Below are 23,645 nucleotides of genomic sequence, written 5' to 3' on the forward strand. Positions count from 1 at the left end.
AATCGCAAGAAACCGAGACCATGTCTTTGACTTCTAACCCCATTCAGTCGTGTGTCACTCATGACTAATTCATGTATCACTCATTGCTAATTTATTCATTAGCAAATACCTCTTTGGGGAGGGCTGGTATGAACGAGTAAGGTTCTAAGCTTTGGGGATATGGAATGGAACAGACAGCCATGAGGCCTACCCGAAGGGAGTTCACATTTCTAAGGGAGGGACAGTCGAGAGCATCATAACCTAGTTTGAGTGAACACAGAGCTGAACTGGGCCATTCTCAAAGAAAGCGTAGAGTGCATCTGAAATGAGAGAAACCAGTGGAGAAAGACCCATCGATCCGGAAGGCAGAAAGAACCAGAAAGCAGTCAGCAACTGGCAGTGAGGCTGTGGTTATGGACAGTGGGGCCAGATTGGGAAGGAAGATGGTGAGGAGAGGAGGCAGCTCTAGAACCCTGCTTGAGTGCCCACGGTCAGGGCCAGCGAAATTCAGGCAACGATTGACCCCTTAGTGTAGGTAGTCTAAATAGCGCCTGCTAGTGGCAAACCATCTTGTAAGCAATTGCGAAACGGATGTGCCTTAGTCTGTGACTGTATAAACCTGTCAGATGGCAGAGTGGCTGGCTCCTGCTATATGGCGGAACTTTCTTTGTTCAGCCACCAGCCCAAGAAAGAATGGTTGCCTTACCCGCACCTGCTTACCTTACTCTATCTCTGACTAACCACCTCCTTTTTCTTGCCGTATCCACCATAATTCATGTTACAGGGTGAGATTGAGTATATAATGAACTCTACCTTCTGCGCACAAGCATAATGAACTTCACGTTATTAACTTTAAACAGATTTAAGTTCCACATCAGTTGTCCCACCTTGGCCTCCCCAGGACTTGGTGCTCTTCCCCTCTGCGTGTTTGTGGGATTATGGTTCTTCTTACCTTCTTCCCTCCATTCGTGGGTGCTTTTGTGGTCTCTTAAGAAATAAAATCCACTCAGAGATTTCTTTTGTCTTCTTTGGCCCGCAACATGGCTTTGGTAATGGCTACATTTCTAGCTTTGGGTTGACTATCATTGGGGCGGGGGGGCGGGGGGGGAGGCTTTTTCTCTATTTTGTCTTTCCCTGGTCAACTGCTGTCTTCTGGGGCTCTACCATACACTTTACCTCAAAGCTTTTTCTTTCTCTGACAAGCCCAATTCAATTATTTATCCCACGCCCCAACCCAACCCACCCAGCCACCCAACACAGGCATATACTGTGCATTCTGGGTTTCGTAATGCACATTTCCATGGTTAAGAAAACCCATTAAATATTTACAATAGAGATCTCCTCAACACTTATCTTTCAGCATAAATATGTTCTTCCCTTTTCCACTCCAGTTCCTGAAAAAAAAAGCCTCCATAATTCATAGCCAGTTTGGGGGAAGGTATTATTTTGAAACACTTAATGATGTGTTTCATGGCAAAATGAAAAACGTAGAGACAAAGACTCAAGAGTACATAGTGTTTTAGATGTAGGCATAGCTTTTCAAAACGATTTTGGAATACATTAGAGTTTCTGAAACAATTTACCAGACTTCTGTATAAAGCACTTTATTCTTTGAAAGCCTTATAAATAATGTGATTTACTGTGTCAGTGTGCAATCACATAGTTCTTTTACCTCATGAAATAAGGTAGAATATTGTGTCATCTGAAGGAGTAAAACACGTTAGAAAATGGTTGACAATGGGGCGCCTGGGTGGCTCAGTCGGTTAAGCGTCCGACTTCGGCTCACGTCATGATCTCGCGGTCCGTGAGTTCGAGCCCCGCGTCGGGCTCTGTGCTGGCAGCTCAGAGCCTGGAGCCTGTTTCAGATTCTGTGTCTCCCTCTCTCTCTGACCCTCCCCTGTTCATGCTCTGTCTCTCTCTGTCTCAAAAATAAATAAACGTTAAAAAAAAATTAAAAATAAATAAAAATAAAAAAAAAAAGAAAATGGTTGACACCAAAGCCCGCCATGTTGTCTTTTGGGACCCTCAGGTGAAATGCTGCAGGATTCCCTCCCCTCTGATACACGATGCTGCTCTCCATATTGTTGGCAAACTGTAATGTCCCACGTGTGAGCAATGAATAGTAGAAATCTCAAAGTGTCAGTATTCTGGGGTACTTTTCAGAGTACTGTCTTTTTTTTTTTCCTCTTAGAGTTTATCAAATGAGATGAAGCATTTAGATATGTTTCCTAAATTCTAGAATGTTCACTATCACAGCTTCTGATGTTGCAGGATTTGGAGGTGGAAGGAGGCATGAAGATTCCCCTAGTCCCCTTTCCTCCCTGACTCAAGACCCCTTCCAAATCCTAATGCCTTTCATTTTGCCCGTGTCCAAACAGTGAACCATTGACTATTGAAAGAACCATTATTATTGTAAGATTTGGAAATTACAGAGCTTCTTGGGAGTGATGTACTTTTTTGTTTGAGTTAGTAATAAACAACAGACTCAGGCCCCTATGTACCAAGCAGTATCTAGAAAGGTCATCTCTTTAGATTAAATGAGCAATATATCAATGACATTTATTTAGGTTTTCATAAATGTTTTAGTAAAATTTGGGAAGGTAGTTTTTATGACTTGGCAGCTATATGTGGTCCCTCCTGTTTTCTCTTCAAAAAGACTCTGTCTTCTCTCTCCCCCATTTTTCTTCTCTTTAAAGTGAGGACAGCACGTCCCTGTGAAGATTATATACATACAACCCTTTCCACATTTCCTGGCCCGGAACTATTTACTGCTACTATTTCTACTCTGTTTTTTCCTCTGTTTTACACTCTGGGTTCTTGCTGGTAGAGATCAACTTTGATCCTGAGTCTCTGAAACAAATAAATGTTAACCAAACAGAGTAAGAAATTTAGTGCTGATATCCCATGCTTTAGAAACCGGGGCTGTCTTTGGTCCCACGGGCAGAGATGTGATCCTCCCGAGTGTGTCTGTGGATGAACCTATGTCCAGTTAGAACGTCCTTGGCCTTGGGACCGGGAGGACTTTGAACAAAGTACCCACTTACTCTGTGCCTCCCAGTTTTATATCTGTAACGTGAATGGGTTGCTCTCTGAGGCTTCTTCCTCCCTTCTAAAAATGATCATCTTACATTCCAGATGTTTTAAGGCTTTGAAGACCCTGTAGAAAAGAACCTGTAAGTCATTGTCTATATCTTTTATGTCTTAGTCCACTTGAATATGTGCCTCAACTGTTTTCTGGTGTGTTCCCCCCTCCTTGCTCAGGGGGAGCTGATAACCTGCTCCTCCACTGATGACGGCAAGACAGAATAAAACCAAGCACCCCCTTTCCTACACAAAGGCACCCCCCCCAGATGCTTAACCCCTTAAGCTAGTGTTCAGACGGCACAGCGGGACATCACTTACCGCTGAAATACAGCCATCTCTGGAATGAATTTTGGCAGCTGAGTAATAGTCAGGCTGCGGCACTTATATGACAGTTTGGGGAAGGGAGTGAGACAGAAATAGCAGATTCCAAAATAATCCAATTAAAACAGCAGGAAAGTGGAGTTGGGTGGCAAGAAGGGAGGGGTGGTACGCCCGGAATCCGATCATCTCTGCGGTCGAGACAGCGCGGACCTTAGCACCGGAAGCGCTGTGCTGTCCTCAGTGAAGAATTTCCTACACGCACACCGAAGAGGGGTCTTGTCCGATGTCCCATTAAGCTGTCGTGTCGGGATTTTCTGGCTCTCTTTTCCTAGTGGTCTAGTTATCAGGCTGTGTTGGCACGTAAATAGATCTGTCTGCTTAGAACTACTTTTGCCTCCCGTGTAGGATTGTATCATGTTCAGTATCTATGACATCAGAACGAACTATGCTGAGAAGCCCTTCTGTTAAGGCACCTTTTGAATGGCTCAGGAAGGGTCAACTGGCAGGACCAGACAACCCTTCCGTTTAGTTCAAGGGTCTTTATAACAACAGTGGCCGGGAAGGAAAATTCAAGAAATGTGCATGATACACAAAGGCAGGTGAATAAAAATGTAGAGCTCTTTAGATTTTCTGGGGTGGAAGTAACCTTTCTGATAACTATTAGAGTAAGAACATGGGAGTAGCAGTGGTCAAATTGAAAAATACTGAGCAGTGTGTGCAAGGATAATAATAATTTAAAAAGCAAAGGTTTGTCAACCCAGAAATAATCAGATCATTAGATAATAGGACCTCGGGTCTCTCAAAAGGATAATAATAATATAAAAAGCAAAGGTTTGTCAACCCAGAAATAATCAGATCATTAGATAATAGGACCTCAGATCTCTCAAAAGGGAGGTTCCGGGGGATAAAGGAAGCAGGTCCTAAAGGAATGTGGGCATTTTAATTTAACCAGAAAAGAGAGACCTTTAAAAAGAAATACAGGGGCTACGTGATGATGCTTCATGGGTTCAAGGCCCGTGTCGGGCTCCACGCTGCTGGTGTGGAGCCTGCTTGGGATTCAATTGTATCTAACGGGGTATGGTCAAGATCAAGTGAGGTGGTGCATACAAAACGTTTTGTGAAAAAAAAAAAAAAAAAGAAAATATTTTGTGAACTCTGAAGCCTTCCCCGTGCTATGACAGTAAATGTGCTCTGTGCTGACAGTGTGGAGAAGGCTCCGGGGGCCTGATCCCCTGGGAGAATAACCCTCGAGAGCCAGTCACGGACAGGCAGATTTTACTGTGTAAAAATTTAAATATATTCATGAATTATATTTTCTGCTCCTCATTTTTCTGGCCCAGAAATTCTTCTGTGTCTATGGGATTTTTCCAAGAATTTTCCAGTGAGTTCCGTAAGAGAGCCATCCACTCTCCAATGAGCTTTTCCACCGCGTGATTGTACAGTAAATGTTTTCTCTGAGGAAACCTCGAATGACAGAGTAAAGAGAAAGAATTCTGGGCACCTGGGTGGCTCAGTCAGTTGAGCGTCCGACTTCGGCTCAGGTCGTGATCTCACCGTTCGTGAGTTCGAGCCCCGCGTCGGGCTCCGTGCTGACAGCTCGGAGCCTGGAGCCTGCTGCGGATTCCGTGTCTCCCTTTCTCTCTGTCCTCCCCCACTCATACTCTGTCTCTCTCTCAAAAATAAATGAAGGTTACCAAAAAAAAAAATAAATAAAAAAGAAAATAGTCCCCATTGCGGGAGGTCCAGGTAGAGACGGGAATGGGGTCGGTGGGCCAGCTACAAGAAGAAGATAAGTAGGACGCTGAAGGATGAAGGCTCGAAACGGAGAAGGTTAGGCTGGGTAAATCCCTGCAGAGTGTGGGCTGACGTGCCGAACTTTCCTTTATGCCGCCAGCAGCCCATCTGTCTTCATTGGTTTCTGTGTCTTCATCACAGACTCCATGAAGTGTCTACTTGGCTTTCCTTTTCTCTTCCTTTTTTCTTTTTTTTTTTTTTTTTTTTTTTTAGCTTTTTATCTTAATCCCCTCCCAAAGGTAACAAAAGGAAGACCACTGGACCTGGATGCTGTTTGTGTGTGACATGCGTGGCAGGCAGGGGAACAAGCTCGATTTCTGAGTGGATGTGAGCGCGGGGGTCCGTCTGTATGCATCCGAGCATATTCGTGTGTGCATCCGTGAATATGCGTGCATTTGTGGGGATAGCCACAGACACAACACACGTGCGCCTCTGTTCTGTACATCCTAACATGGAGAGGACACGTTGACGATAATGAGAAAGGGTGACAGGAAACCGTGAAAGTAACATGCCTTCCAGCAGCCTTTACTGTTGCAACCCAAGTGCACGATGCAACTAACATTGGGTGTGCGGGGAGAGTCTTTGCCTGTTCATCATTTAGAACAATAGTAGGAGTCACATATTAACAGGTTTAAGTGTCAGTTAAGTGTCGAAAGATACAAATTCTCTATTGTTGGCAGCTCTTGGAATACCTGCCGGGTATTTTCGTATTGTAGCCCTGGTGGCTTGGAGTTCAAAATGCTTTGGATGAAGAATGTTACAGTGTGTGCTCTCTGCGGCAGAAAACGTGCCCTGGTTGTTTGTTTATTATTCCCGAGGACATTTGCAGGTCTGAACTATCACACGCAGAAAAGAAGCACTTTGTTCGGGAAATACAGGAGGAGCGGCACGAGAAAATCGAATTAAGTGAAGAAACTTCGGGAGCCCATCTTTGATTGATGGTGCTTCTTACGTATTCTTCATGATTCCCTGTGAAGGCATAAAAACTATGAAATTGGATTTGGAAACTGGATTAAGACAAATGGCTCCTCAGACTTTTTTACTTTAGCTCTTTCCAATTTTCCTAGGAAAGCACATAGTCGCTATATAAAGAGTCTGTGTTTACTACATTAAATCTTCCTAAAAAGCGTGCCCTTGAGGCTTGATTTTAAGAATTAGTCTAGAAGATGCAGGGGCAGGCTACACCTGCTAACTGTGTTACAGTGTTTGTCTTTAGATATTTTATGTGCACACTTGCTTTTATAGAGTGAGCAGAATACTGCTTTTCTTTTTCTTTTTTTCTTTTTTTTAATGCTTATTTTTGAGAGAGAGCGAGCATGCGAGCGAGTGAGCCAGGGGGCGGGGGGAGAGAGAGGGAGACACAGAAGCAGAAGCTGGCTCCAGGCTCCGAGCTGTCGCCACAGAGCCCGACGCGGGGCTCGAACTCACGAACCGTGAGATCGTGACCCAAGCTGAGGTCGGATGTTTAACTGACTGAGCCACCCAGGCACGCCCCTTGAATGCTGTTTTTCTTAAAAGTTTTTTCTGCCTGTCTCTCACCATAGACTTCTTTCTCCAGGAAGAGTTTACCATATTCCCATTTGAGCTATTGCTTTACTCCTCCAAATACTTTTTATCAGGGACTCGTAGGTGTTCACACGAGTCTCTGTTCACTAGATTGTAAACCGCTTGAGAGAAGAAATTGTTTTATTTGTTGTAGCACAGAAGGCAAGGCCCTGAACATTACTTGTCGAATGAATGAATGAATCAACCACTCAATCAGTCAGTCACTGAATCTGACACCTACCATGTACCTAGCATTGTCTTAGACCCGAGGGAATGTGAAAAAAGTGTAAGACATGGCCAAATCTGCTCTGATGTCGTAGAAAAATCTGGCTGAGGGTTAGGACAGCCTGAGTGAGGAAATCATATTGGATTACAACCCCAAAGAAGAACCCATGAGTCCATAGTGATATCAATAAATAATTGAATGAATAAATGAATAAGTGAGGCAAAAGAATTCTCCTTACAGAAGAATTCAAGTTAATAAATAAATACATGAGAGGCATCATTAGAACTCCTCGCAGTAAATGCCACAGGAAAGTTCCACGGATGGATGCTAGGATTGGTGGGCAAAAGATTAAGCAGAAACGGGATACTTGTAGCATTTTCAAGTATCTCCCTCCAAAACATTTAGTAATTACAAAAAGGAATAGGTCTCTCTACCTGGAGAATCTTCACAGACATGCCTCCACTGAGCGATCAGGGTTAGCATTACCAGGAAACCATATTTGACATTGTATGCCCCTTCACAGGAAATGCTGAGAAGGCCCCCCCGCCTCAGGCGACTGCCGTGGTGTTCTTCCCAGTCATGTGTAATCCCACTCTCCTCAAGAGAAAATATCCAACCCAGTCAAAGGACATTCTAGAAACCAGCTGACGAGTACTCTCCGGAAGTGTCATGGTCTTAACGCTAAGGAAGGGTTGAGGAGCTGTACAGGTGAAAGGAGACCCAAGAGACAGGATGTGTCCATGTCGTGTGAAAGCCTAGATTGGTTCCTGAGACACAAAAAGGACACGAGTGGAAAACTGGTGACATCGTCACAAATTCTGTGATTTGGTTGGTGGTGTTGACCACGTTTAATATCCTATGATTATGTAAGACTTGAACATAAAGGAACGCCTAGTGTTAGGGACAAGGCAAGTGTGTACTATTTTTGCAACTGTCTATAAATCTAAATTTATCTTTGTGAAAATCTAGCTGAGGACACAACACCAACCCGCAAGAAGCAATTGCCGAACAATAGGTGACAGCGTGCAACCGAGAATCCGTGGGGGGTGGGGGGCACGTGAGGGTCATTGAGGGCTGAGAAGAAGGGGGCATGGCTGGGGGCACAGGGGTCAGGACAGGTTTCATGGGAGAAACGCCTTGAGAGGAGGTGTAGAGATGACGGGGGGAGGGGGGACACACAGGGATGGGTCCAGGAGCAGGGAGAGCAGGGACACAGGCTCGAGGGAGGGACGCAGGCGACCCGGGTGGGGTAGGTGGAGAGGCTGGCCGAGGGATGTGGGTGTCATTGCTGGAGAGCAGCAGGCAAGAAAGCTGGGCCCCTGTGGGGAAGACAGAGCAGAGGGTCATGAAGATGTGGCAGACGGGGAGGTGACGCAGAGTTCAAGTTCTTGCCCCAGAAAGTGCCGCCATGAGACAGTACACATGGGAAATCGGTGACAGGCTATCCAGGTGGCTGGGATTTGGGAAAGAGGAGGCCAGGTGAGTTAGGAGTTAGAAATAGGTAATGAGACCTTGCAGATGACGAAGCCCTGGAGCTGCCACCCAGAGATGGTCAACTCCGCTGTAGTTTCCACCATCGCCATGGCTGGGGAGCCACTGGGCGGCGTCTCCTTCGAGCTGTTTGTAGACAAAGCAAGGGGAGAAAGGATTTGGGTATAAAGGTTCCTGCCTTCACAGGATTATTCTGGGATTTACGTGCCGGGGAGGTGATGTCACACGCCATAATGGCACTGGCAGCAGATCCGCCTCTGGGGAGAAACTTGATGATGAGAATCTCATGCCGAAGCACACGGGTCCTGGCATCTCGTCCGCGGCAAATGCTGGACCCAACACAGACGGTTCCCAGTTTTTCATGTGCGCTGCCAAGACTGAGTGGTTGGATGGTAAGCGTGTGGTCTTTGGCAAGGTGAGGGAGGGCAGGAATCTTGTGGAAGGCTGTGGAAGGCTTTGGGTCCAGGGACGGCAAGATCAGCAAGAAGGTCACCATTGCTGACTGAACAGATCTAAAAAGTCTAACTTGTGTTTTATCTTAACCATCCAACCGTTTCTTCTGCGGCTCAGGAGAGCACCCCCTCACCCCCACCTGCTCGAAATATCCTGTAATCTTTGTGCTCTCGTGCATATAGTTCAGCAGGTTTCGTGTTTTTTCCTTACTCCCCTCCACATCTAGCTGGATTGCAGAGCTAAGCGTATGACAATGAAGTGAAAAAATAGCAGCAACAAAGAAATACGTCGTGAGAAGCAATTCGTCCGAGGCCTGGAGCGGGAGGGGTGGGGAATCAGAAGAGGAGCAGGCATCGTATCTAAAAGCATGTCAAGAGGTAGACTCATAGAACGTAGTGATGGGTGGATGTGGGGCCCGAAGAGGGAGAAGTCACAAAGATGATTCCCGGGTCAAGCTCACAGGACAGGTGCCGCTGGTGTCCGTAATTGAAATAATTCATTCAGCAGATATTTCAGTGCCTACGTTGAGGCATTCTGTATTCTAGGTAAAGGAGGATGAAAAAGAGTGTAAATGCGATGTTTCCCTATGAAACACAAGCAGGAAAGCCCATGGCTTGAGCTGGACTGAATGACTTCACAGATGACCGGCTCAGACCCACATATGGTGGCGGAGGGGGGGGGGGGGGGGCGGGGGGGTCCCTGTCCTCCAGTTAAAAAGAAGGGAGGGGATTGCTGTCTTCCTAGCAGCAGCCGTGAACGGCGTTAGGATATTTTTCAAGTTGGCGCTTTTCTGTGCTTAATAAAGACGTCAAGCCTACTGTTCAGACTCTACTCACCAGAAAACTCTCTCTAGTAAATCACCATTCTACTTAGGAAAAGCTCACACGTACTCTTTTAACTCTGCCAAGATAGAGATCCCTGGGTCCCAGCGGTCCCAAATACGAAAGCTAAAATACCGTAAAAGCACAATGAACTTGACGGAAGAAAAAATGGAAAGTTAAGTTTGTGTGCTGAAGTTTCGAGCTCCTGCTCTTCAGCCACTATGTCTTGGGGACTTGTTTTATATACTGGTGCCCATTGAGCAGACCCTTAATTAATGTTCTCCTGGACGGGTTTGGCTGTGTCATTCTTCTCTTGGGCTTGTCCCTTCTCCGTGTTACTTAGGACGGGGTTTCTGTATCCTTTATTCCTTTGTGCTCATCAGAGACTTCACAAATTTCCACCCATACCTCAAAAATGACTATACAAAAATGTCCATTGCTCTCACAGTTGACATTTCAGTTATGTTTCTTAAAAACTGAGCACTGACCCCCTTTTTGGTATCTATCAGTGATTAGGCTAAATAGACATTTTACTGAAAATAGGAAACTAAAGAGAAAGTTCACCCCTTTTACGGTTAACTGTAAATGGAGGTCACTTGTATCCTGGCAAGCGTGGAATTGAGGTGGTTCTGATTCGGGTCCAGAACGAAGCATCCTGTGTCACCTTTGCAGCACGTTAACTTAAGCTGCAGGTATCTTCTGAATGGCGAGAACGCTCCGTGAAATGTGAATGGCCTACGCTGTATTTAAGACATGGTTTAAATGGCAATGGGTCTCCTCATACGAATAGACATCTTGTGTGTAATGTAAGAAGGAGTTCGTCTTTTGTAGAGTGTCTACCCTGGTAGTGGCAGAGCACTCTGCGAGGTGACCACGAGGTCCCCTCTGTGGGCCCGTTGTGGAAGCCTATACGTGCAAACTAGGAGGGTAAAGGGCCTTTTTATGTTCTTTGTGTCGACTTCAGTATTGTTTTCATCGGGAACATAGTTCTAAATTGTAATTGCAGTTCTAAATTGAATTGCGTTAAATTGTAATGGTTCTATAGAAAGGTTCCATGTACAGGTGCTTACCCTGTCCCGTGAGTCTCTCCACAGCGCCATGTAATACAGGCCAGTCTGCACCACCCCCTTCTCAGAGCGCCTGGTGCAATTGAGTAGAGTGCATTTCCTACGGTGGGGGTCCAGTTGTCCTTTGGTGGCAGAAGTGGGAGTCGTATGCCAAGCTCAGGGAACCATTCCGGACTTATTTTCGAAAGTTGTGAGGTGAAGGCAGACAGAACCTCAGCCCCTCAGCAGAGCCCCTTAGGCATTGAGAAACTTACCGGGCTATCCTTTGTCACAGAGTTCTTACGCATGTGTTATGCAGATTAGTTCTTTTATTTTTTAGGACGCCCCACAGGAAGCACGGGAAGCACGTGGTCATGTAATCTAGTGGACCTTTTACAAATGCAACAGAGAGACGAGGGTGGAAAGTGCCAGATAATTGCTGTGGAAGAAACAAGCATAGAAAGCCAAGTTTTAGGAATGAACAAAATCTGTTTAAGGTTAGATCTGAATTTAGAGTTTGTGCCCTCCCCTGTGGCATTGAGTAATGAAATAAGGGGGAGACCTAACAGAGCAAGAGGTGGGTGTGGTTACACATTCCTTCCTTTCTTCACTGTCTCCACTATTATCTCCCCTTTCGCATTAAAAGTAAGTTAAATGAATGAGGATGAAGCGAGCAAGCTGTTTTAACAACTTTCAAGTGCTGTCACTTGTGTGAATTTTGTCATGACAACAACATGATCCTGGTTTTCTTGCCCAGTACACATGCTTTGGCGACCCTAACCTACTCATGAAATCTGCAAATAATGGGAAAAAGACTTCCTAGGAAAGAGAAAAATGGCTGATAAAAAAAAAAAAAATCCTGCTCTTGGCTCTGTGGGTGAGGCCCTGAGATGCCCAGAGTCTGGTTGGCTGAGCAGGGCACTTAAAGTAGGGTTAATGATGTAACTAGTTTACTTACCCAGTTCCCCAAGTAGATTCAATGGAAGGAGAGGGGTTTCTCATGTTTTAAATATATCAACCACAGTGAAGGAAGTAGAAAACTGGAAGCATTAAAACAGCTCAGCAGTGTGGGGCCATTCATTTTAGAGAGACAATATCTGCGTAGATTTTTCAGGGTAGGTCAACATAAAGGATGTTTTCCTGAGATGCAGCAAAGCAGAGAGGACACGGAGAGCAAGAATGTGGCATTCCAACACCCCAGCTTGTCAGAGTTCACTTCCGGTGTTCACAGGTGGGGGTGGAGACATCCACCTGGCGATGATCCCCAGACCCAGGGTCTTTCCATCTTATGGCTCAGCCGTTCCCTAAGGTCAGTGGGAGACCAGAAGGTTCCTCTGCAGCCAGTTTGACCAGCAGTGGTGGGGGAAGTGAGGCACTGAAAGATCTCGCTGGAGGCTTGTTACGCTCTCGTTCATGTTCCCTTGGCCAGATTTAGTCAGGTGGGCACACCTAACCGCGGGGAATGCCGGGAAATGCCAACCTTAACGCTTGGGAGGTCAGGGAAGTGTGTGGAACACTAACCAGCCTCTGCCACAGCTGGGTACCTTCTCGAGCCTGATGTCAGCCTTTACATCCGGTCCAGCCGTGCCCTGGGGGCATACCTGCATTGAGTACCGGGTATTTCCAGGCACCCCACCCCTGTCCTGGGAAAATCGGGGGCCTGCTGAGTCAGTGTGTCAGGACCCTTTTTTTTTACATATTTTTTTTAATGTTTACTTATTTTTGAGGAAGAGAGAGAGACAGAGTGCGAGGGGGGAGGGACAGAGAGAGAGGGAGACACAGAATCGGAAGCAGGCTCCAGGCAATGAGCTGTCAGCACAGAGCCCGATGCAGGGCTCGAACTCGTGAACCATGTGTGAGATCATGACCTGAGCCCAAGTTGGAGGGACGCTTAACTGACTGAGCCACCCAGGTGCCCCAGGACCCTTTATCCTTCACACCATCTTCCTCTGAACACACATTCCCTGATGTCATCTTCAGCGTGGAGGGAGGGGGGGGCGGAAAGAGCAAGTAATCCTGAGTGGCCCCACATGGAAAGACGAGGAAGCTTCTAAACACCGCCACTAGAGGATGGCATCCTCACCACCATCCTGGGCTTTATCTGTGCCGATTGGTGAGGAAACCGCTTCTACCGAAGTTCTTCGAACTGCACCATCTGGGAGCCGAGTCCTATTAACATAACTAAATTCCAAAGGAATTCCTGAAATCATCTCAGTCCTTCCAAATGTCCCAGTGTCTGTGTTCTGTCCTCAGGGCTGCGTTGTAGCCCCATTCTGCTCTCCGGAGCTTGTATCTCCCACCAAACTCTGAAACAGGTGTTTACTGAACTGAACTATTGGTAAGCTTTTGATGTCACATGACAAAAAACAAGAAGGGGAGTTTCGGGAAGGGGGGCTGGGGGTTAACTATATAAAATTATTTCGGTGCTCTATTACATAGGTTGGGATGAAGTATTTAGATGGGGGGTTGGGGCAAAGTTAGGGGGTGGGAGGAAGTCTATACAGAGAGGAAGGCAGGGGCACCTGGGTCGCTCAGTCAGTTAAGCGTCCGACTTCGGCTCAGGTCATGATCCCACGGTTCATGGGTTCGAGCCCCACATCGGGCTCTGTGCTGACAGCTCGGAGCCTGGATCCTGCTTCAGATTCTGTGTCTCCCTCTCTCTCTGCCCCTCCCCAGCTCACACTCTGTGTGTGTGTGTCTCTCTCTCTCTCTCAAAAATAAACATTAAAAGCATGCATGCATGCATGCATAAATAAATAAATAAATAAATAAATAAATAAATAAATAAATAAGAGAGGCAGGCAGATGCCAGAAAAACTTAGGAACTTCCAGGTCAAGAAGAAGAAATGCCCTTCTTCTCCCCGACCTGCTCTTGATTCCTGTACCTCCTGTTCCCTGCCTGCCACAGGAACAGCTTGCTTGAGAGCTGTCAGTACCGAAATTTGTCTGCATCACGGGCTTAATAGCTCTTGTTTGCCTTCCTACAAAACTGAGCACTATTTATAAACTTTGCTTCTCTGAGAAAACGAGTTTGGGGTTCCAACCAACTGACTTACAAATGAACTTTCTGTACAGAGCTCATTCATAAATTGAGGACTGCTTGTACTGGGCTGGTAACCCAGAGATAACATTTATCTGTGCTTTATCAGTACGGGCTTGTCAAGCCTAACTTATGTTTACTCTTCTCTGCATTTGTTTTCATGATAGCCTTGCTCTTAAAATTTAATACTGTATGTTTGGAGAAACATTTCCTTTGGAGGTGCCTCAACTATTCTTGTGAATTGGAATGGTGATTTCATTTTATCTACCAATTTATCTTTAGTAGGATTCATGGCTATGAAAATCTTTTGTGCAGGGAGTCTGTAAATTGTAGAAAAATTGAGAACGATTTAAAGGAAGTAGGGGAAAGAAAGAATTCTTTTCTTGTATTACCCCGGGTTGTCAGATATCTTGCAATGTAATTACTGTGTTGGTTTGTAAAGGTTAAAGAACGCTGAAGTTTATAATTCCCTTTTGCGTATGTGTTCCACGCATACAGGGGAAAAATCTGACGCATCAAAACAACATGCCTTAACGTAAAAGTAAAAGTTCTGAGCATTTTATGGTTTGTCGACACATAAACATATATAATTCGTGGGTTTTTATATTTGCTTTTACAAATACCCGATGAGTCAGTTATTTGTTCATGGAGCCGATTTGCAGATTACAAACTTTGTTTATTGCAAATCTGTTTGTAGGTGTAATGCATGCACAGAGCTGTTGTTGGTAGCATCATATTGTAATGCAAAAAGGTAAAAACCCTGGTCTTAGAGATGCTCCTTCTTAGGAAGCATACAACCCGTATCCAAGTAAAAAAATTCTGCTCTTAGCAGAGCAGCTGACAGAATATGATCACAGACGTTACTGATGCTGTTCTGTTAGAAAGCAGAAATAGAATGCCTAGGACAGGGCAAGATTGTCATAGATTGTCAAGGTGATGTGCTGCTGTATTAAAAAGAATACTTTGTTTCCCCCCTCACAATGCACCCCTGCAATGGTAGGAATCTGTTTCGGCTCTTATTCTGCCTTGCAGTTGAGGCTCGGATTCCGATACTGGTGTAGTTAAAATTTAGTGACTAGCAGTCATGTTTAATGGTCTTCCCCTTCTGTTTAAAACCGTACTGTGGCCCTGGCTAGAAACATTTCCTTTTAGTTTCAAGTTTATGTATTCTGTTGTATCTTTGGCTGATTTTTCTTTCCTGTCAAAACTATGAGAATAATTTTCATGTCATGATCTTTCTGCCCTCTCCAGCCTGCAATCACTTTCCCCCAAATTGTCCTTGTAGATTTCAGGACACCTTTATATTAAATGATCAGTCATTGACTAATACCTTTGAAAGGATTTTACAGAAGCTGAACTGCCAAGCTGTAGTTTAACACAAAGAAGCCCCCGTGAGCGTGAAAGAAAGCCCTTTATGAACTGTAGAGTAGTGCGGAAAAGTCAGGCATTATAATTAAATACTGTCAGGTTATTACTGAGCATTGACTGTCAAAACGTGTAAAAGACAACGTATATTTTCCCATAGGTACACTGCTTATAATGTTTTGAGAGTAGCTAGAAGTTACTCCAATACTATAAGGGAGTATCTGGCAGGGAAAGAAGGGTGAGGAATCCAGAGTTTTAAAAGGCCAACAAAAATCATTAATTAAGGGAGAACTCTTGAAGCTACCTCTTTAAGACCCCACCGGATGCAAAAACATGAAATGCTGAATGTTAGAAGAGAAATAATTAAGTTTAATGGATTTCTGTTTTATGACCAGCTCAAGTTTACAGCTTTCTAGATATCTGGAGAGACGCGAAAGCTTTATTGTTGTCATTCACCTTAAATCTTATATAATCTGCTCTTAATTTCCAATGTCCTGAAAAATACTTTTTCTCTCTTTCTGGACACTTCGCCCCCACCCTCCTACCCCCCCCCCCCCCCCCCCCTGCCAGCGCCCTGCCAGAGAAAAAAGAGCCTGTAGTTTTCAGCACTGATACTGCTTGGATGCATTTGTAGGTGAAACATACCAAGTGGGGTGGGAACTTCTTCATGAAAATTGGGCCCAATGGGCTACGTGACAGTCACTGAACATGCTTGTCTTAGTAGAAATTTATCTTTTACAGCTGACACGCCATCGAGCAGAGTAACCTGTTATAAAACATGGCACTTAATCATTTGTGTTGTGTCTTCAGCCCTGAACATCGAAGCTGAAACATATGAAGCGACGTTCTTGACCTTTAAAGAGACTTCATTAACCCTGTGTATTAAAATGGTTTTCGATGAAAGTCTTGGAGAATTGCTTTCGTAGTTGATTTCTGGAATGCTCGGAGAGTAAAGGCAGTTTGTGTGTGGGGGGGGGGGGAGGAGTTGGGGGGGTCAAAAGCCAACATTACCCAGAGACCTTACAGAATCATGCCGAAATAATAATAATTGTTGTTGTTTGTTACTGTGATGATGATTATTATTGCAAATGAGTAAATTGGCATTCTGATTTCTTAGTTTGAGTATTCCCTGAAAATCACTGTTGCCTCGTGTGGAAAAGGTGGGCTTCCTGGAACCAATAATATTATGGAGGTCGCGGTGCAGGCAGTTATTGGCGTGTTTATCAGATAAATCAGACATCAGATGGGCCATAGGCTGTGGTTCTTCAGTACATTATCCTGGCAATTTTTATTCCCTGAAGAAAATCATGGTGCCTGTTAACCAGAGTAGTTTGGAGAAGGCATGGCTTTTAGGTACCCCGTTCCCGTGATTTGGAGAAGCCAGAAGGCAAGGCTCCAGAGCACCCCCTCGGTATTTTTTCATAAGCTTTAAACTGGGTATGAAAAATGCCTGTCCACTTCAAAGCTTCTGCCTGGGAAGATCAAGCAGAGATTGATTTTTAGCCACTGTGCTCATGGGGGAACAGAATGCAGTAGCCAGGATTGAAAGAAGCACATAGAAAGAAAAAGCGAAGTAAGCTCTCTGGCACCCACCTGACAGTGTCTCCAGAGGAAGAGGATCGATATCTTCTGATATTCATAGTTAAAGAAAGGGCTGGAATTCTACCTTGCGTATGGTCTACCCATCAGGACCTCTCCCCCAGGGAAGACAAATATTCTTTATTCAGGAAATGGGAAGCCGGAAACGTTAAGGGCTGTCTGGCAGGTCGTTTTGCTACATTCACAGAGGTGTGCCTTTGTCACCTGCCCCCGAAGGAAACCTTCTAGACGTTAGCAGTCACTTCCCATTTTCCCCCAAACCTTCACCCCCAGCTCCTGACAACCACCCATCTGTTTTCTCTCTTTGTAGCTTGGACTCTCCTAGACATTTCGTATAAATAGAATCACACGGGATGTGGGCTTTTGTGCCCAGCTTCTTTCACTTAGATAATGTTTCCAAGCTCCATCCTTACGGTGGCAGGTAGCAGGTCGGTGGCTGGTTTCTGCAGCCCTTCCTTGCTCTGACTGAATAATATTCCACGGTATGCATGTAGCGCATTTTGCTTATCCACTCGTGAGTTGATAACCATTGGAAGTGCTTCTACTTTTCGCGTTATACGAATGATGCTGCTGTGAACATTCCCAAACTAGCTTCTGTGTGGGCATGTTTTCATTTCTCTGTGCAGCTTACTTTTTTTCCAAGTTTATTTACGAAAGAAAGAGAGAGCGTGTGCACGGTGCGGGGGGGAGGGGGCAGAGAGAGAGGGAGAGAGAGAATCCCAAGCAGGCTTCCGACACGGGACTCGATCCCATGAACCGTGAGATCATGACCTGAGCCAAAATCAAGAGTCGAACACTTAACTGACTGAGCCACCCAGGCGCCCCATCTGTGTTGCTTAGAAGACATTAAATGACTTTTTTTTCCTTTTCATACATCGGTTTGCTTCACTACAGTCTCTTCTTATCTATCTCACTCTCCTCAAAATAATTTTCCTGAAGAAGGTGGTTGTAGAACAGCAAGAACCTCAATTAATTTGTTTACTAATCACCAACCACCAGACTCTCTCCTAAGCACCCCACATGAGTTCTGGCATTTATCAGATGGCCTTACTTTCCAGATACCATGGAGGGGTTTCGACGGGCTCCGGGCTCCCCTAAAGCCTGAAGCTATGCAGCCGGGATGTGGGAGGAGCTGGGATTTGGACCCGTATCCATTGCTCTCTTAATCGCAGAACTCTCTGCTGCCTTCCTCATCATAAGGTTAACCCACCTGTTCAGGCACCTGTTCACCTCTCAGAGCGTTCTTCTTTTCATGAGCCTCCCTCTGACTTGGCCGTGGAAAGTAAGAAATGTGGTTCAAGACTCTTTATCGGGTGCCCCCCGTCTTCCTTGACAGAATGACCATTTCCCTCTCTGTTTGAGTGAGGTGCTCAGTTCCAGCCTGGCTCTTTTTTTTTATTATTACATTTTTTAATGTTTATTTATTTTTGAGAGAGAGAGAGAGAGAGAGAGAGAGAGAGAGAGAGAGAGAGAGAATCCAAACTGGGTTCTGGTGATAACAGCACAGAGTGGACTCGAACTCACAAACCATGATGAGATCATGGCCTGAGCCGAAGTCGGACGCTCAACCGACTGAGCCACCCAGGGGCCCCCACTCTCTGTCTCCTCACCTTAACCTCACCTCCTTCATGCCAGTCCCGCACATACCGCCACACCCATGCCCTGTTTATCAATTCGATCCAACCTGCTATGCACCTGTCGAAATCTCAGAATCTCAAACAAGGCCACTCCCTTCTCTGGGCACAGCCTGGGGCCGCCTGCTTTTTCTCCCCTCCCCCGTCCTCCCCTTCCCAGTCTCTTCAAAACCTATCATCACTCCTGCCTTCTGCACAAGGGTCTTTATTCCTCTTGTTTTTTGGAAATCTCGAGACACAAATCCTTCACCTGTCTCTTCTCTTCAGTTCTGTGCCAGTCCCACGGCTCGAGCGTTCCAGTGGCTCTGACCTCCAGTATCAGATACGCCACACCAGATACCCAAGGCATCAGGAACTCAGAGGAGTCTCTTTGGAGGCTACCCAAGAGCTTATGGAATTCTTCCGATCTTATGTTTTCAGCAGTTTCTCTAAGTCACGTACAAGCTACACTAATTCTCACTCCCGTTCCCTCCTTCATGAACGTGGAAGAGAACGTAAAAATGTCATTTGTCTCATCTGTAGGAGAGGATAGATTTTGGACTAAAATAAAGTTGGGGGTTACCTGTGAATTTCAGCAACCCCTGCGCTCATGGCTGTCATGGCTAAGGAGGCATACAGGGGAAGCCTTGCCCGCTCTTTTGTGATGATAGATGTGTGTCGAAGGGACTCCGAACTTTCCACTTGACAGAAGAGTTTACAAACAAAGGGATTTGCTACAGGCTCCGTGAGAGAGGTAAAATGAGGAGTTTTGGTGGAGTCTGAAACCCTTCACTCTGGCTGGCCCGTCACTGCTCACCAGTCTGTTCTGCCTGAGTGCACAGGGCTCCTTCGGAGGGGAGTCGGAGAGGGGACAGGTGGGTACAGATGGGTGTCCATCCTTCTATCTTTACCCTCCTCTCCCCGCCCCCTTAGAACGAGCACCTTAAGGGAATGTCTGGTGAATTCACTACAGTGTGTATCAGGACATTTTTACAGCCGTTTTGTTCTGAATTTAACCGATGGCCAATGAGAGACTTAATAATTCAAGTGAGTAGAAATAGGCAAAATTGGTCTGTTTTGTATCCTGAGGATAAACCTAAACAAACCTACCTAGTTGGGACGCGTCCAGCTGTCGCAGCAGCCGCATTTGAATGAATTATGAATGAATTATGAAAATCCATCTGGTCTTGGAGGGTAGTCCTGCCCACTCTGGAGGTACGGGGGCGCCGGGGTGGGGGAGGGTGGCCTTACAAAAGCCCCACGTATAGGAAGCTCCACGGAATGCATCTGTTTTGCAGAAGTTGAATTGGTCTCCTGGATGGTCACTTGGGAGGACTTTTGTATAACTATGTTTTTCTTAAATATGCCTATATTAAAAATAACCCCCAGATCTCTTGAAAATTAGATCCCATATTTTGTTCATTTCGTATCTGTGTCCTTGCCATACTTGTTTTCTTTCTTTTAACCACAGATTTGTCTTAAATCACTAAATGTATAGAAGGGGCACAGTAGATGTCCACAGAAAACTAAGTCTCTTGTTTCTGTCTCCGAGGCATCCAAATTCGCTCCTGGAAGCAAGCTCCATTAACATTTTCTTTCTTACTATTACCGTTACTTTGAAATACCTTTCGGATTATTTTATAACTATATAAGCAAAACTGGGTTCTTGTTTTTTTAAACAATGTTTACACCATACAAACTATTCTGCTCTTTGCCTTTTTTTTTTTTTTTTTAACCTGTGTATCCTGGAATATCTTTTTGTCAGAACGTAGAGAGTAGCCTTATTCTTTATAATATCTAAATTGTATTCCATTGTATGGTCCTGCCACACTTTATTGAGTCCCACATTGACAGACTTCTGCGTGTTTCCAATTATCTGCTACTATGAACAAAGCTTCGGTGAATTACTTTCTATAAATAGCATTTGATATGTCAGCAAGGATCTCTGGAGGAGAAATTACTCAAGTGGAATCAAAAGGAATGTGCAGCTTTAATTTTGGTAAACCTTGCCAAATTGCCCTCCAATTTGGCGCTCTGTACCAATGCGTGCTCCCACTAGAGCTGCGTGAGTGTGCCTTTTCTCCACAGACAGTGTGATTAAACTTTGTGGTCTTTGCCAACCCAAGAGGTGAAAAAATACTATCTTTTAGTAGCTTTTAATGTGACTTTGCTCATTATAGCGATGATTGAATATGTTTTCACATGTTTAAGTGCCATTCTCGTTTGCTTTTCTAAAAAATGTACGTTCACATTCATTGCCCGTGTTTTACTGGGTTTTTGGTCTTTCCATCGAATCGATTTTTAGGAGCACTTAGGAGCTCAAGAAAACCAGTCCTTTGGTCTTGTACTTTTTTTATTTATCTGTTTCTTTTTTTGATCTATTTTTTTTTCATGCGGGATTTGTTTTTAAAATTATGTTGCCTTATCAGATTTTTTTTTTTGGCTTTTAACTTTTTGATATACTTAGGCCTTCTCCAGTCGAACATTATATTTAAAAAAAATGGTCTCCTGGGTTTTTGCTGAGTATTTTTTAAATCATACCTTTTATTGAGGTACCATACAATGTACTCTTTTAATGTGCACTATTTAGTGGTTTTAGTGCATTTACAGAGTTATGTAACCATCACCACAATCTAATTTCAAAACGTTTTCATCATCCCTCAAAGAAACCCCGTCCCCATCAGCATACCCCATACCCTCCCTCCCCAGCCCTCAGTAACCACTAATCTGCTTTCTTTATTGGTTGTGCCTATTTGGAAGCCTTCATATAAGGAGAATCGTATCACATTTAGTCCTCTATGACTGGCTTCTTCTACTTAGCATCATATTTTCACGGTGCTTTCTAGGATTTTTATGTTCCTCAGTAGTATTTAATTGTTTTTCATAGATCTTGCCTATTTCTCATCCAGTTTATCATCTAGGTACTTTATATTTTCGCTGCCATGAAAAGTGGGGACATCTTTTTACTGGCTGTCATTGAGGAAGGCTACTGATTTTTGCATATGACTTTTGTTAATTACCTTAAGGGATTCTCTAATTGTCTACCATTGCTGTTCAACTGGCTCGCTCAGATTTGCAGCCACAGCATATGCAAATAATGATTTTACTGCCTCTTTTTCCGATTTTATACCCCTTTTTTTCTTTCTCCTTTATAATTAAATTGGCTAATTCCACCAGAACAGCGTTAAATCACAGCGATGATGGTGGACAGCCTGGTGGTGTTTCTAACGTTAATGGAATGCTTCTGATGTTTCCCCATTAACAGCGAGGCTGCCTTTGGGGTTGGGCATGTTTAATGCCCATTTGGTGTCTGCAGGGCTTTCCAATGAGCAGAAAGCAATTTGGAAGCGCTGGGTCTGACTGAATTGTTTGCAGGGGTGAAGGTTGCTCTCCTAACTCTCCCGCAGGGATGAAGTGGTAGGCTGATTTTCCTCACCAGCACTGAGGAGTTTGAGTGGGAAGTCCGTGCTGTAAAGGAGGAAGGTAGCAATTACACTCCAACCTCGTGCTATTTTTCTTTTGCCAATCAAGTGAAAAGACTAAGAAGCTATACGAACATGTAACACCATATTTACCAATCCGTGAGGATTAAATGAGGGCTTTTGCTAAAGGAGATATGGGGGAGAGGAGGGAGAAAGAGACAGAAAGGAAGAAGAGGTAAAAATGTCATTTTCTTTACTGTCCCAACCCCCCCCCCCCCCCCCCCCCCGCTCCGATTAAGCCACGTGATACAGCAAAGTATTTCTGAGGTCAAAACACTAATTGTCAGCACATACGATAAAGGGTTTCAGAAAAGGCTAAGCAGAAATAGTGAAATCTTTTGCCATTTGTAAGCAGAACTGACTAGTAAGGAGTTCCAAATATTGAGAAATCCTTGAAGGGAAAAGGAATTCCTGTTCAAACATGTTTACATGTTGATTCTTTTTGATGTTGCCATTAAGAAAGTGTTTGGATCTCTCGCAAAGAAACCGGAGAGGTATTTTATGTGCTAACCCTGAACCTGACATTAGTAATAAGTACTAGGACGGACTGTCCCTTGCATTAGCACAGCTCGAAAACAAACAGAAGACAGTGACCGTTGAGGCCTTGATGCCTGTGGGAAACATTTAATATACAGAGTTGGTGAGTTGTGGTTAAAAACCAAAGGAGTTTAGACTGGCTCTACAAATTACACAAACTGACGGGTGATTCTGGGGACTCACTGTGCCATCGTCTGTACGATATGCAGGAAAGAGAAAGTCGTGGGGAGTGAACAGACCGCGTGGGTATGCCCACCCAGAGGACACGCCCACCCCGGACCGGCATCTGCTGGCCTCACGCCAGAGCCCCGGATGTGACTTTCGCATCGCAGGAAATCCCCGCTCTGGGCACATGTCTCGAGCGTGTTTCTCACCTTCTTATTGGGTGCTGAGGAGGAAAGAGCTTGGAGCAGAAGCATCTGCCGTTTGCTGACTGTGTGAGCTCGACCAAGCTACTGGAGCTTTCCGAGTGAGTTTAGCTGCTCGCCTGAAGTCATGCCTCCGATTCAGGATTTGTGCAGATTTCGTAGCGACGCACACGTCTAGTACAGCCTGGGGCCTCGTGGAGAGCAATTGCTCCATAAGTGTTTATAGACAGGCCAGAGGAAGCAAGGGCAGAGGGAAAGAAGGAAGAATTCCATGTGTCAAGTGCCATGACCCTGATACGCAGAGAGTACTGGGGAAGCTCATAAAGGGAATCACATCCAGGACTGGAATGGAGAAGTGTTTATAGGAAAGATGTCTCAGAGAGATGAGTTATGAGGAAAAAGCAGGCAATGTGGTCTAGGGAATGCAGAGAAGGCCAGCATTTTCAAGGGCGTAGGCTTCAGGGAGTCAAGGAGTCTGAAACCCAGGGAAGCGTTAGTAAGAGACTATGGCCGAGGCGGTGAGAAGAGGTGGGCAGCGGGACGGAGGAGTGGCAGCCCTCGGGTTGTGTAGGGTCTTCTTTGTCATGCTCGGAGTGTGGCTCCGATGGTGGTGGCTGGAAACATGAGGGCACAGCTGCATTCGCATTTTCGAGACCTAGCCTCGGTGTCTGGGGGGCGGGTTTAGGAACTGGCGGGAGGGAAGGGGGTCTGAACCGTGGCACTGATTTCTTCCATATTCCCCACAAGTTGTGGCTCTGTGCTGAGCACATAGTAGGCTTTTCAAGAAAGACTTCTGGACGGACTTGAACAAAAGCTGTCATTTTGCCCGGATCGCCTTTTTCCATGATTCACTTGCTTTACAATTTATAGAGTATTCTCAT

At 45.1% G+C, this 23,645-nt stretch overlaps 1 protein-coding gene and 1 pseudogene across 7 annotated transcripts in view; both read left to right on the plus strand.

The window, feature by feature from the left end:
• Nucleotides 1–23,645, plus strand: part of ATXN1 (ataxin 1) — a 412,322-nt gene that overhangs the window by 165,352 nt on the left and 223,325 nt on the right. The gene's annotated exons all lie outside the window — the stretch shown is intronic.
• LOC122219540 lies at nucleotides 8,154–9,555 on the plus strand (annotated as a pseudogene).

This window comes from Panthera leo, chromosome B2 (genome assembly GCF_018350215.1).
Source record: "Panthera leo isolate Ple1 chromosome B2, P.leo_Ple1_pat1.1, whole genome shotgun sequence".
NCBI lineage: Eukaryota > Metazoa > Chordata > Mammalia > Carnivora > Felidae > Panthera > Panthera leo.